Source organism: Pteropus vampyrus, unplaced genomic scaffold, assembly GCF_000151845.1.
Source record: "Pteropus vampyrus isolate Shadow unplaced genomic scaffold, Pvam_2.0 Scaffold493, whole genome shotgun sequence".
Lineage (NCBI taxonomy): Eukaryota > Metazoa > Chordata > Mammalia > Chiroptera > Pteropodidae > Pteropus > Pteropus vampyrus.
This window is the reverse complement of record NW_011889274.1, coordinates 1097984-1108684: the sequence shown is the minus strand read 5'-3', so window position 1 is coordinate 1108684 and position 10701 is coordinate 1097984.

Here is a 10701-nt window from a genome sequence, read left to right as displayed (position 1 = left end):
CTACTATTTTTCCTGAGTATAGTAAGAGTGGCTGAGTGTCAGGAACTTGATAAATAACATGTCAGGTCTCTATAAAACTTTTTAAATTAAGTATTATTATCCACATCTTACAGTTGAGAAAGTTAAAGTTCAGACAAATTGTATAGCCTGCAAATGGTAGAGCTGTCTACCCAAACTCTGCTGTGAACTTCATTTCTTGGGACTTCACTCTCTTGGGTTAGACAGAGAGCACTACCTCTTTGGACATCTTCTTTTTAAAAGCAAATGCTCCTGAGAGGCACTATTACTCAAGTCTCTGGCACATAATTGGGCCTACTTTATTAAATACCTTTCATTATGATTGACGGATCGGCACACATACGAGAAGAACTGAAGGAGGAGAGAAGGTTGGAAATAAGAGTGGAGTGGCCCAAGTTCCAGCTTCACAATTTAGCCTGGGATTGGCTTTCCCCAAAGAATTAGGTTATGCTAGTGAAAAATTTTATTCATTTCCTCCTATCCCAGCTTACTTGAAGACCTACCAACTTCTGCTTTACTTGTATGTTCCTTTCCGTGTCCTTCTATGCACACACATACAAGCAAATACACACGTAATGTCTTCTCCTACTTCACATAGAAAATAAAACCAGCAGACTAAAAAAGTTTTCACTTTTCTGCTATCAAATCTATAAAGCTTCTGTACCCTTACCTCTTATCTCATGCTTTCATTCCCTCTTATTATAGTTCAGGAAATAACCCTCCATCTATGTTATAGCTCCCACGTCCCACACATTTTCTCTAGAACTTCACACTGTTCACTATTTTTTTCCTTCTTGTTCTTTTAATTTCTTTCTATTACACCTTCCCATAATCATTCAAACATATGTAATGTAATTCATTTTTGTGATAAAAAGAAACCACCATCTTTAGACTCTACTTCTCTTTTGATTTTTGCTGTATTTTCCCGCTCCTTTACAAAGCCTTGAAAAAGTTGCCTGTACTCTCTGATTCACGTGCCTGCCACTCACTCCTCACCTCAGTCCAATGTGTACTCCTCTCCTCCCTCATCCACTCAGCTCCTACAATGATCCCCAAGGATCTCTCCTTCAACTAAGCCAATGGGCATTTTTGTTTTCCTGTTGTTTGATGCCCCTCAGCAGCAATTGAGATTGTAGAGTGCTCTGCTTTTCTTAAAACATTTCACCCTGGGCTTCTGTATCATCAAACTGCCCTTCACCCTCCCACCCACACCTCCCATACTCCATTGTCTTTAACTTCTGGGACTAATTCTTCTCAAGGTCCTTTGCTAGATCACTGTTCTTTACCTGGCTTTTAATCTTGAGTTTTTTAAGGCTTTAAATTTGTTCCCTTCCTCATTTTACTTTTTATTGTCTCTCTCATAATTTTACCCATGCCCATATTTTTAATTACCATCTGTATTATGAGTACTTTCAAACTTCCCTCTGAACTCCACACACATCTAAAAAATTGCCAACTCAACATCTAGAAAAATCTCAAATTAACCACAAACTTAACCAACTTAACCATACCTATAACTGAATTTATAATCTCTTCCTAAAACCCAGCCTTTTATTAGTGTTTTGTGTGGATTTCAAAGAGACAACTGTAGAAATAGGCACATCATTGAACTAGATATTGTTGGTTCGCAATCTCCTTGGAAGCTTCCTGAGTATAATCTGAAATTGCCCTCCCTCCCTCTCCCACACACACAGAGGGCAGAGAGAAACCAAAGGAAGAGACAGACCACTGCAGATTGGTAAGTGGTAGATTTAATAAGCAAGTGATCTTACTTATGAGGCTTGTATTGGGTGACCGCAAGACACATAGATCTTTGCATCAGCCCGCTAGAATCTTAAAAGTTTATGCAGATATCTTATCTGGATTCAGTCACATCTTCCAATCAGATAGTCTCAACAACACATTACACTCACGACTGTGCCTTTCAGTAGCTCCCACAATAGGAGTGGTAGGTAAAGCATCTATCCTAAGGACAAGGGAGGAGATGAAGAGCCTCCAATTGCCTGGGTCCAACTCGATGGTCAACTGTCAGTCTCATCCTCTGGATGATCTATGACAACAGATCTAAGAATTGTTAAAAAATGTCTCCACAATAAATATTAGAAACCCAAACAACTTAGTACCAAAATTTTAACATGAATAAGAATAACTTAATTAAGAATGGAGCATGACATATAATTGAATCTAAAAAGAAAAATGTCATTAAAATATTCAATAATAAATAGAGAAATCATTGTGACAACATCGAGATTTTACATTAGCTAGGTAGTATTTTTTTAGATAAAATGACTGTAAAAATGAGTCATATTTCTTCATTTAAATTTGATGCTGAAAATACTGAAAATACTGACTGATTATTTTAAAAATAATCTTTTATTAACTCTAGTTATCTGGTTTTTTTAATGGGCATTGCGTGGATAGAAAAAGTATAGAAATAATTGCTGTGAATATATTAATCACCAGAGAAAGAGTATTATTTAGAAAAAATTATCAAAGCAAAATAGAAAAAGACTTTTCGAATACAAATGTAATTCAGTGTAAATTCAATATAAAATTTTAGCAGTTATTGCTCTTTACCATTCATTTTTTCATGAGCTCATTGACCCTTATAAATATGGTACGTGATGGGAAACTGATTAATCAGAGTAGATCTTTTTTTAAAATAGCACCAAAGAATCTTCTACCTTGGAACTAATCCACCAGTTACCATGCTGCTGATAGATCTCTGGTTGCCTACATTCTTCAAATTAATGAGAAAGCCATCTTTTATTCGTTACCATTTCTTCATACATACACACACACAGAAGCACATAAGAACATATATAGAATCTTATCCCAAAACATCATTAATATCTATAAATATTTTTGCTTTATATCTTTTATAATTTCCATTAGCTACTCCACTTTGTTTTGTCAGTTTTGTTAGTTTCAGATAGTCTATAGAGGTTTTCCTATACCCTTTTTACCTAGAGAAATATCGAATAGTGATGCCAATGATTACATTGAATAAGTTTTCTTATAAGAAGCAAAAAATCAAGCACAAGAAATGTGCTTACTACGCAAATTACATAAAATAAAAAATTTGTTAGCTGTATCTCAACCACATCATGGTAACACAAAGTTTGATGCAAACCAGAATTATGCCTTTTCTTATTGATGTAAAATTTACACACAATAAAATTCACCCTTTGAAAGTGTACAACTCAGTGGACCTTAGTATGCTTACACAGTTGTGGGGCCATCATCATTCTGTAATCCCAGAGCATTTTTATCACCAACAAAAGAAACTCCATACTTATTAGCCATCACTCCCCATGCCACCCTCCCTCCAACCTCTAGTAACTAATATTTGTCCTTGTTTGCTAATTCTGGACATTTCATATAAATGGAATCTCATGGCATGTGACCTTTGTGTCCAGCTTCTTTCACTTAGCACAACGTTTCAAAGTACATCCATGCTGTAGCATATTTCAGAGTTTCATTCCTTTTTATGGCCAAATATATTTCATTTCATGGATATCTATTTTTTAAACCTACTCATCATTTGATAGACTTTAGACTGTTCCCACTTTTTGGCTATTATAAATAATGTTGCTATGAACATTCATGTACAAGTTTTGTGTGGACGTATGTTTTCAGTTATTTTGTACACCTGGAGTAGAATTGCTAGTAACTTTATGTTTACCATTTTGAGGGACCACCAAACTGTGCCATTTTACATTACCACCAACAACGTATAAAGATTCCAATTTCTCCACATCCTTCATAACACTTGTTATTTTCTATTTTGGGGCAGGGGGGGAGGGGAAAGAGGGAGAGGTTGCGTTTTAGTTTTTATAATAGCTAAATTTTGGTATCCTTTCTGATAGGAGCTTACCTAAGCTAAATAGAGCTAAGCTACCTAGTATTGGAATAGTCAATTAAGACAACAAGCCAAAATGAAAGTAATGATCAAACCTTTAATTACTTACTGAAATAGCATAAGCAAGAGACCAAGCTAGAGAATGTACTGATTCTCCTGTTCCATTTTTCCCCATGGAAAGGCACTGGTCAAAGATCAGGTTAATCAGCACAGATATGGGAGTCATCCCACTGTTGAGGAAGCCCTAAAAAAAAGGCTCCTGAAGTTTTATGTATCCATAAAAAAGACAAGTGGAAAAGTACTGAGTACTGAGCCAGAGTGAGGAAAACTGTCTTCAGGATCCCCCCTTCTCCCACCCACCATCCTTTCCCTGATAAAATGGTCTCTGTAGAGGTGACTAAGGAAGGCCTCTGATGAAGGCTCTAGATGAAGTGGTCTTTGAATGAGGGCACCAGGCTAATAATGCTGAGAGCCTGCTTTGTATGACTTCAATCCTTTTAAATTTATTGAGATTTGTTTTATAAACTAACATATGGTCTGTCCTGGAGAATGTTCCTTGTATACTTGAGAAGAATGTCAATTCTGTGGAGTGTTTGTAAATGTCTATTAGGTTCAGTTGATTTATGATGTTGTTCAAGTTTTCTATTCCCTTGATGATCTTCTGTCTAGTTGTTCTATCTATTATTGAAAGTGGGATATTGATGTCTCTACTTATTATTGTTGAATTATATATTTCTCCTCTCAGTTGTCAGTTTGGTTCTGTATTTTGGGATTATGATTATGATTATTTATATATATATGTATGTATATATGTCATATTTTCTTGATGGATTGACCCTTTTATCATAGCATATTCTTCTTGTCTCTAGTAACAATTTTTATCAGTCTATTTTGTTTGATGTTACTATAACCACTTCAGCTTTCTTTTAGCTATTCTTTGCATGGTATATCTCTTTCCATCCTTTTACTCTCAACTATTTCTGTTTTTGAATCTAAAATGCGTATGTTATAATCAGCGTATAGTTGAATCATATTTTTTATTCATTCTGACAATCTCTGCCTTTTGAGTGGAATGTTTAATCTAGTTATACTCAGTGGAATTTTTGATAGGGAAAAATTTATGTCTTTTATTTTGCTATTTATTTTCTATATGTCTTACGTTGTTTTTGTTTCTCTATTCCTTTATTACTGCTTTGTTTTGTGTTAAATAAATGCCTTTTAGTGTGTTATTTTAACTCCCTTCAAGCCCCTTTTACTAGACATTATTTTTAATTATTTTTTTTGGTAATTTCCCTGAGGGGTACTATTAACATCTTAACTTATAGCAGTTGAGTTAAGATTTATATCAATTTTATTTTGGTACTTTATAAAAACTTTGCTCCTTTACAGCCCCATTTCTTCCTCTTTCTTCAGTGCTATTGTTGTTGTAAAATTAAATTATTTATATACTGTATGCCTATCAGTACAGATTTAAAATTATTGCTTTATATAGTTGTCTTTTAAATCAAATAGGGAAAAGTCTTATAAACAAAAAATAAATTTATACTGCCTTTTATACTGACCTATGTAAATCTCTTTACTGGTTTTTACATCTTCATGTAGATTTGAGTTACCATCTAGAGTCATTTCATTTTAAGCTAAAGAATACCTTTAATATTTATTATAGGGCCAGTCTTCTAATGATAAATACCCTTAGTTCAATTATATAGAAATGTCTTAATTTCTTTTTCTTTTTTGAAGGCTAGTATGCTGGATGTAAATTTCTTTAGCAGGTTTTTTTCTTTCTTTTTTTTTTTAAATGCATTTTTAAAATGGTATCCCACTGCCTTCAAGCCTCCGTGGTTTCTGATGAGAATTAGCTATTAACCTTATTGAGGATCTTTTATATGTGACAGTCACTTCTCTCACTGCTTTCATGGTTCTTTCTTTGACTTTGACTTTTGACAGTTTGATTATGATGTGTCAATGTGGTCATTTTGTGTAATCTTATTCATGTATTAGTGGGGTAGTTTTTTAGTACTTTATGGATTTTTGCATTTATATCCATAAAGGATATTGGTCTATAATGTACTCTTCTTGTGATGCCTTTGTCTGGCTTTGGTATCAGTGTAATACTGACTCTTTGAGTTTATTCTACTTGGATCTCACTGAGCTTTTTGGATGTGTAGACTAGTGTTCAGCATCAAACTTGGAAAGTTTGTCCATTAATTTTTCAAATATTCTTTCTGCTTTTTTCCCCTAGAATTCTCATTATACATATGTTGATAAATTTGATGGTATCTCACAGGACTCAGGCTTCATTTATTTTTCTTTATTTTTTTCTCTCTGTTCCTTAGATTAGAAGATCTCGATTGACTTATCTTCAAGTTCACTAATTCTTCTGCCAGCTGAATCTTATGCTCAGCAACTCTACCGAACATTTCATTTCAGTTTCTACACTTTATAATTTAGAATTTCTCTTTTGTTCTTTTTTTATTATTTCTGTCTCCATATTGATATTTTCTATTTGATGCAATGTTATTCTTTTATATAGTTCTTTGACTATATTTAAAATAGCTAATTTTAGTCTAGACAAAATGTCTTTGTCTAATAAGTCCAACATTTGGGTTTCTCCACACACAATTTCTATTGACTTTTTTCTCCTCTCTGTGTATAGGCCATACTTTCTTGTTAATTTGCATGTCTTGTAATTATTTTTGAAAACTCAACATTTTAATGATATAATATGGCAACTCTGGAAATCAAATTCCTTTTCCTCCCCAGTGTTTGTTGTTGTTGCTATTGTTTTTTCTTGCTATTTGTTTCTTTAATTCATTTCAGAACTAATTCTGTTTTGTCTTTGCTGTGTGTGACCACTGATATGTTTGCTCAATGATCTTAGTGGTCAGCTAATAACTGAACTGAGATTTTTTTTTCTTAAAATGCCTGAAACCAATAAGTCTCCCAGCCTTTAATGAAGGGCTCGGTGTATGTTTTGGGGTATGTCTTAAATGCTCAGGCAAGCAGTTTACATCTCTGTCTTAGTCTTCAGCTCCTGATTGCACAGAGCCTCAAAGTCAGCCAGAGATAACATGTTAGGGTATTCTCAGATTTTTCCTGGGCATGTACATAGCCCAACTCATACACATTGCTTTCTAGATCCTTAGGACTATGTCAGAACTTTTCAAAACCTCCTCTGGACATTTCATTACCCAGGTAGTCCATGTAAGTTTTGTTCCACTTATTGTTTGTCTTGTTATCACCATTTCAAGCAATTGTAACATTAAACAACTGTCACTGATTGTTTTTGACAAATGCCCCAGGAAATGGTTGTTCACACTGAGAGAGCTCTGACTCAGGTCAAATAAAGACAAGCTTTGTGAGAGGGATTTTCCAGAGAACTGTCAGAAAAGCCAAATAATGACAGTTATCTGGGAAGGAGACCCTGGAGGAACTCCAACCCTTTCTTTCCTCTCCAGTGTCTGCTAGGCTGCTGCTGGCTTTCACTATGATTGCAGCGCTGTTTTGAAGACTGACAGAACTGGGAAAGGCGGGTGAAACTAGGACAAGGTAAGTACCACAAAGTTTGCTGTTCTTACTGAGATTTAACCATTTTTCTTAAATAAATGATCCCCAAATTGTTGCAAGTCTTTGGTTAATTTCTAGAGTTCTTCAAAAGTTAATTTGGGCCAATTTTTGGCCACTTTCTTATTGCTTTTACGGAAGAGGGGATTTTTAGAGGTGTTTACTCTGCCATTCTCATTGCCATTCAGCAATGTTAGCAAGAAAGCAGTCCTTGGGATGACATTCTTTTTTTTCTCTTAAGGTTTTTTTTTTTTAATTTAAAATAAGTTACAATTTTAGAGTTGTATTTTGAGAGTTCAATGTAAAACACTACATTAACATATCAAATATTTTTATAACAAACTTGTATTTATATTTGTTTCTTTGTTCCTAAGACAAATATTTGTTGAAATTTTAAACTGTTTTTAAAACAAAACTTTTGACATGTTAATATAATTCAAATGAATTTAATAATGTTTAGATATAACATCTTGGTACACATAGGTCTTCAAATGATGAATTGGTTTGAAAACCATTAGGTCAAAAAGAAAATGATGATCTGAGGCACAGTCATTATTATTATTCTTATGCTTATTATTACTGATTATAGCAACTATATATCAAGCTTTTGCTATGTGAAATCCCCAATACTATTTTTAGGGAGAAATACAAAGCACATAAGACTATATTTACAATTTAATACAACAGATTCCATTACATTATTAATCATTATAGTCATCAGTTACCACTGTTTAAACACATGAGATTTATTACTACAGATAAGTCAATAAATTTTGATGCCTTTTTTTTTTTCTTAAAGTATTAAAGAAAAGATACGACGGGTCTTAATAATCAAAAAAGATCTTTTGTATTATAGCCTTTTTGTTTTCTAATGTACATAATTTTAATAAAAACGACAAAAGAAATGACATTTCCATTGATGTTTATTCACAGTTTATTTATTGCTTTTATTTATTTCCATACTTTCTAGCATTTCTTCATGAATAGCCCCAAATTCTTTTGACTAATATTTTCATAATTTTATATTATGGGCTTAGAAAACAGTGTTTAGACCAAATATAAGCAAGAAAGCATTTGCTGATTCCTGTAATATGCAAACTATCAGATGCCAATTAGTTTGGTGATTCTTTCCATTGCAGCTGAATGTGTGTGGGCAGGAATGTAGTCCAAGTTTTCATTCCTTTTTCTGCTTCCCGTCATGTTGGTTTTAGAGTATGCTATTGGATCCAGCTGAAACTCTTCTCACAGTGGGTGGGCCTGGAGATATTTTCTCCCCATATTCTTTTTAATCCCATTTCCCCATTTTGGTGGCAAGCATCTTTATTTTCACCCAACTAAGAATCTATTTGCTTTCTGATTTTTATTGCAAGATGAATATTTGGCCCACACATTTTTTTTTAAATAAACTCTTATACCTAGAGAAAATTTTTACATTTCAATGAGAGATCCAGTGGATAGACTTACTGTGATCCATTCAAAAATGTTCTTTGCAGTATTAGATTTGAATACTCCTTGTGTGTTCTCCTCCAAACTTTAAGTGGGCAATCCTCAAAGGAGAAGGTAGAATCTTAAATTTGAATGCTGGTCCAAACTACTTAGATTCTTTGAGTCCTAAGACTGAATTGAACAAAACACTAAAATTTTTTTTCCTTTACAATTCTGAAAATTACCTTTGTTGTAATTAAGAAGGATTTGAGGAAAGCAGCACAGTCCTATAGTCCTATAGTCACCATAATAAAGCTGTCCAGAGAAGAAAACATTATTAATAAGTTGTCCATCTTAATTTAGCCAGTAAAGATGCCTCTTCTGTACATACTAGTTCTCAAAAATAGGGGCAAAATGGACTAATGAACTTGATGTTCACCTCCTTTTACTTCTCCTGTTCTATGGTATAAATGCTGAAAAGAGACATATTTAAGAAAAAGGGCTAAAACTGAATATCAGAAAACTGGAGTTCCAGACTCCAGACTTGTATTTATTCTATAATGGATTCCATGATGCCAATCTAAATAATTAATTGTTCCTTTATATAAATATAATAATACTTACCCCCAAATTTCAGAGAGATGTTGGAAAGCAATGAAGATCAACACATATAAAGTATTATTGCAGATATGTGTGTTATAAATGAGAGAAATGGGAAAAATTGAAACCTTATTAAAGGCTGAGAATAAGAAACAAGGAAACAAACTTGTTTAATACGCCTTTCTAACTATATTAGGAGTGAATCTGAAATATGGGCATCATATTCTTCATATTCCAACCTGAGATTTTCATAAATTTATTTGACACTGGTCATTTCCCCTATTGTAATTTCTACTACCATTCCCATAGTGTGAACAGAAAATATGTAGGAAGATCCAAGTTTGTATGGAACCATTTGTGGCAGACAGTTCCAAGCATTTACCAAACTAGTTTCCTCTCTTCTTGGGCCCACAGCTAGACCACATCTCTTGGCTGCCTTGCAATTAGATGCACGGGGCCAAATTCTCGAATGTGTGCAGAAGTGATGTAATGCATTTCCAGGTCTGGATTTTAAAATGTTCCCATAGATAATTCTTGTGCTCTTTCTCTACCTTCCAGCTAAAGAGAGAGGAGTCCAGGGACCCAGACAAAGGGAAATCTAAGGAAGACAGAGGTCTGAGTTCTTTCCTTTTCATTCTGCTAAGTTACTGACATTTGGAGTTTGTTGTTGTATCATTTAACCTATATTACTAATGCACTATCATAGGATTTTAAAGTCAATTTAATTTAAATTCTGACTATATATACTATGAAAAAAACTGCTATGTAGTCAATTTGGAATAAATATTTGCTATGATTATTTGACAGGCTATGAACTAAACAACTGGTTAGTTCATCAAATCTTCAAAATTCAACTTGCTGTTTGACTAATTGTATTTGTAAATGTAGCCATAGTACCTAATCTCTGGCAGTTCAATGTAAAACACAGAGTTTCCATATGCATACATGAATGAGATATAAAGAATGGCTGAGTGGGCTTTTATTTGTGTGAGTGACTTCTGAGCCTCATTGGGGAAGCAATAACTAGACATAGGGGTGGCAGGTAGCATTGTCTCTACGATTTTTGAGGATGGGAACAATTGAAAAACAAGATGAAGAACTGCTGACATATTTGACCAAGAAACATGAATTGAATGAAATTTATGGCAACTTGTGCAAATATTGACTTAGACAGAAAAGTTAAACAAAAAGAAAGCAAAAAGATAAGGTCGGGTTTAAATGTTGGAAATATT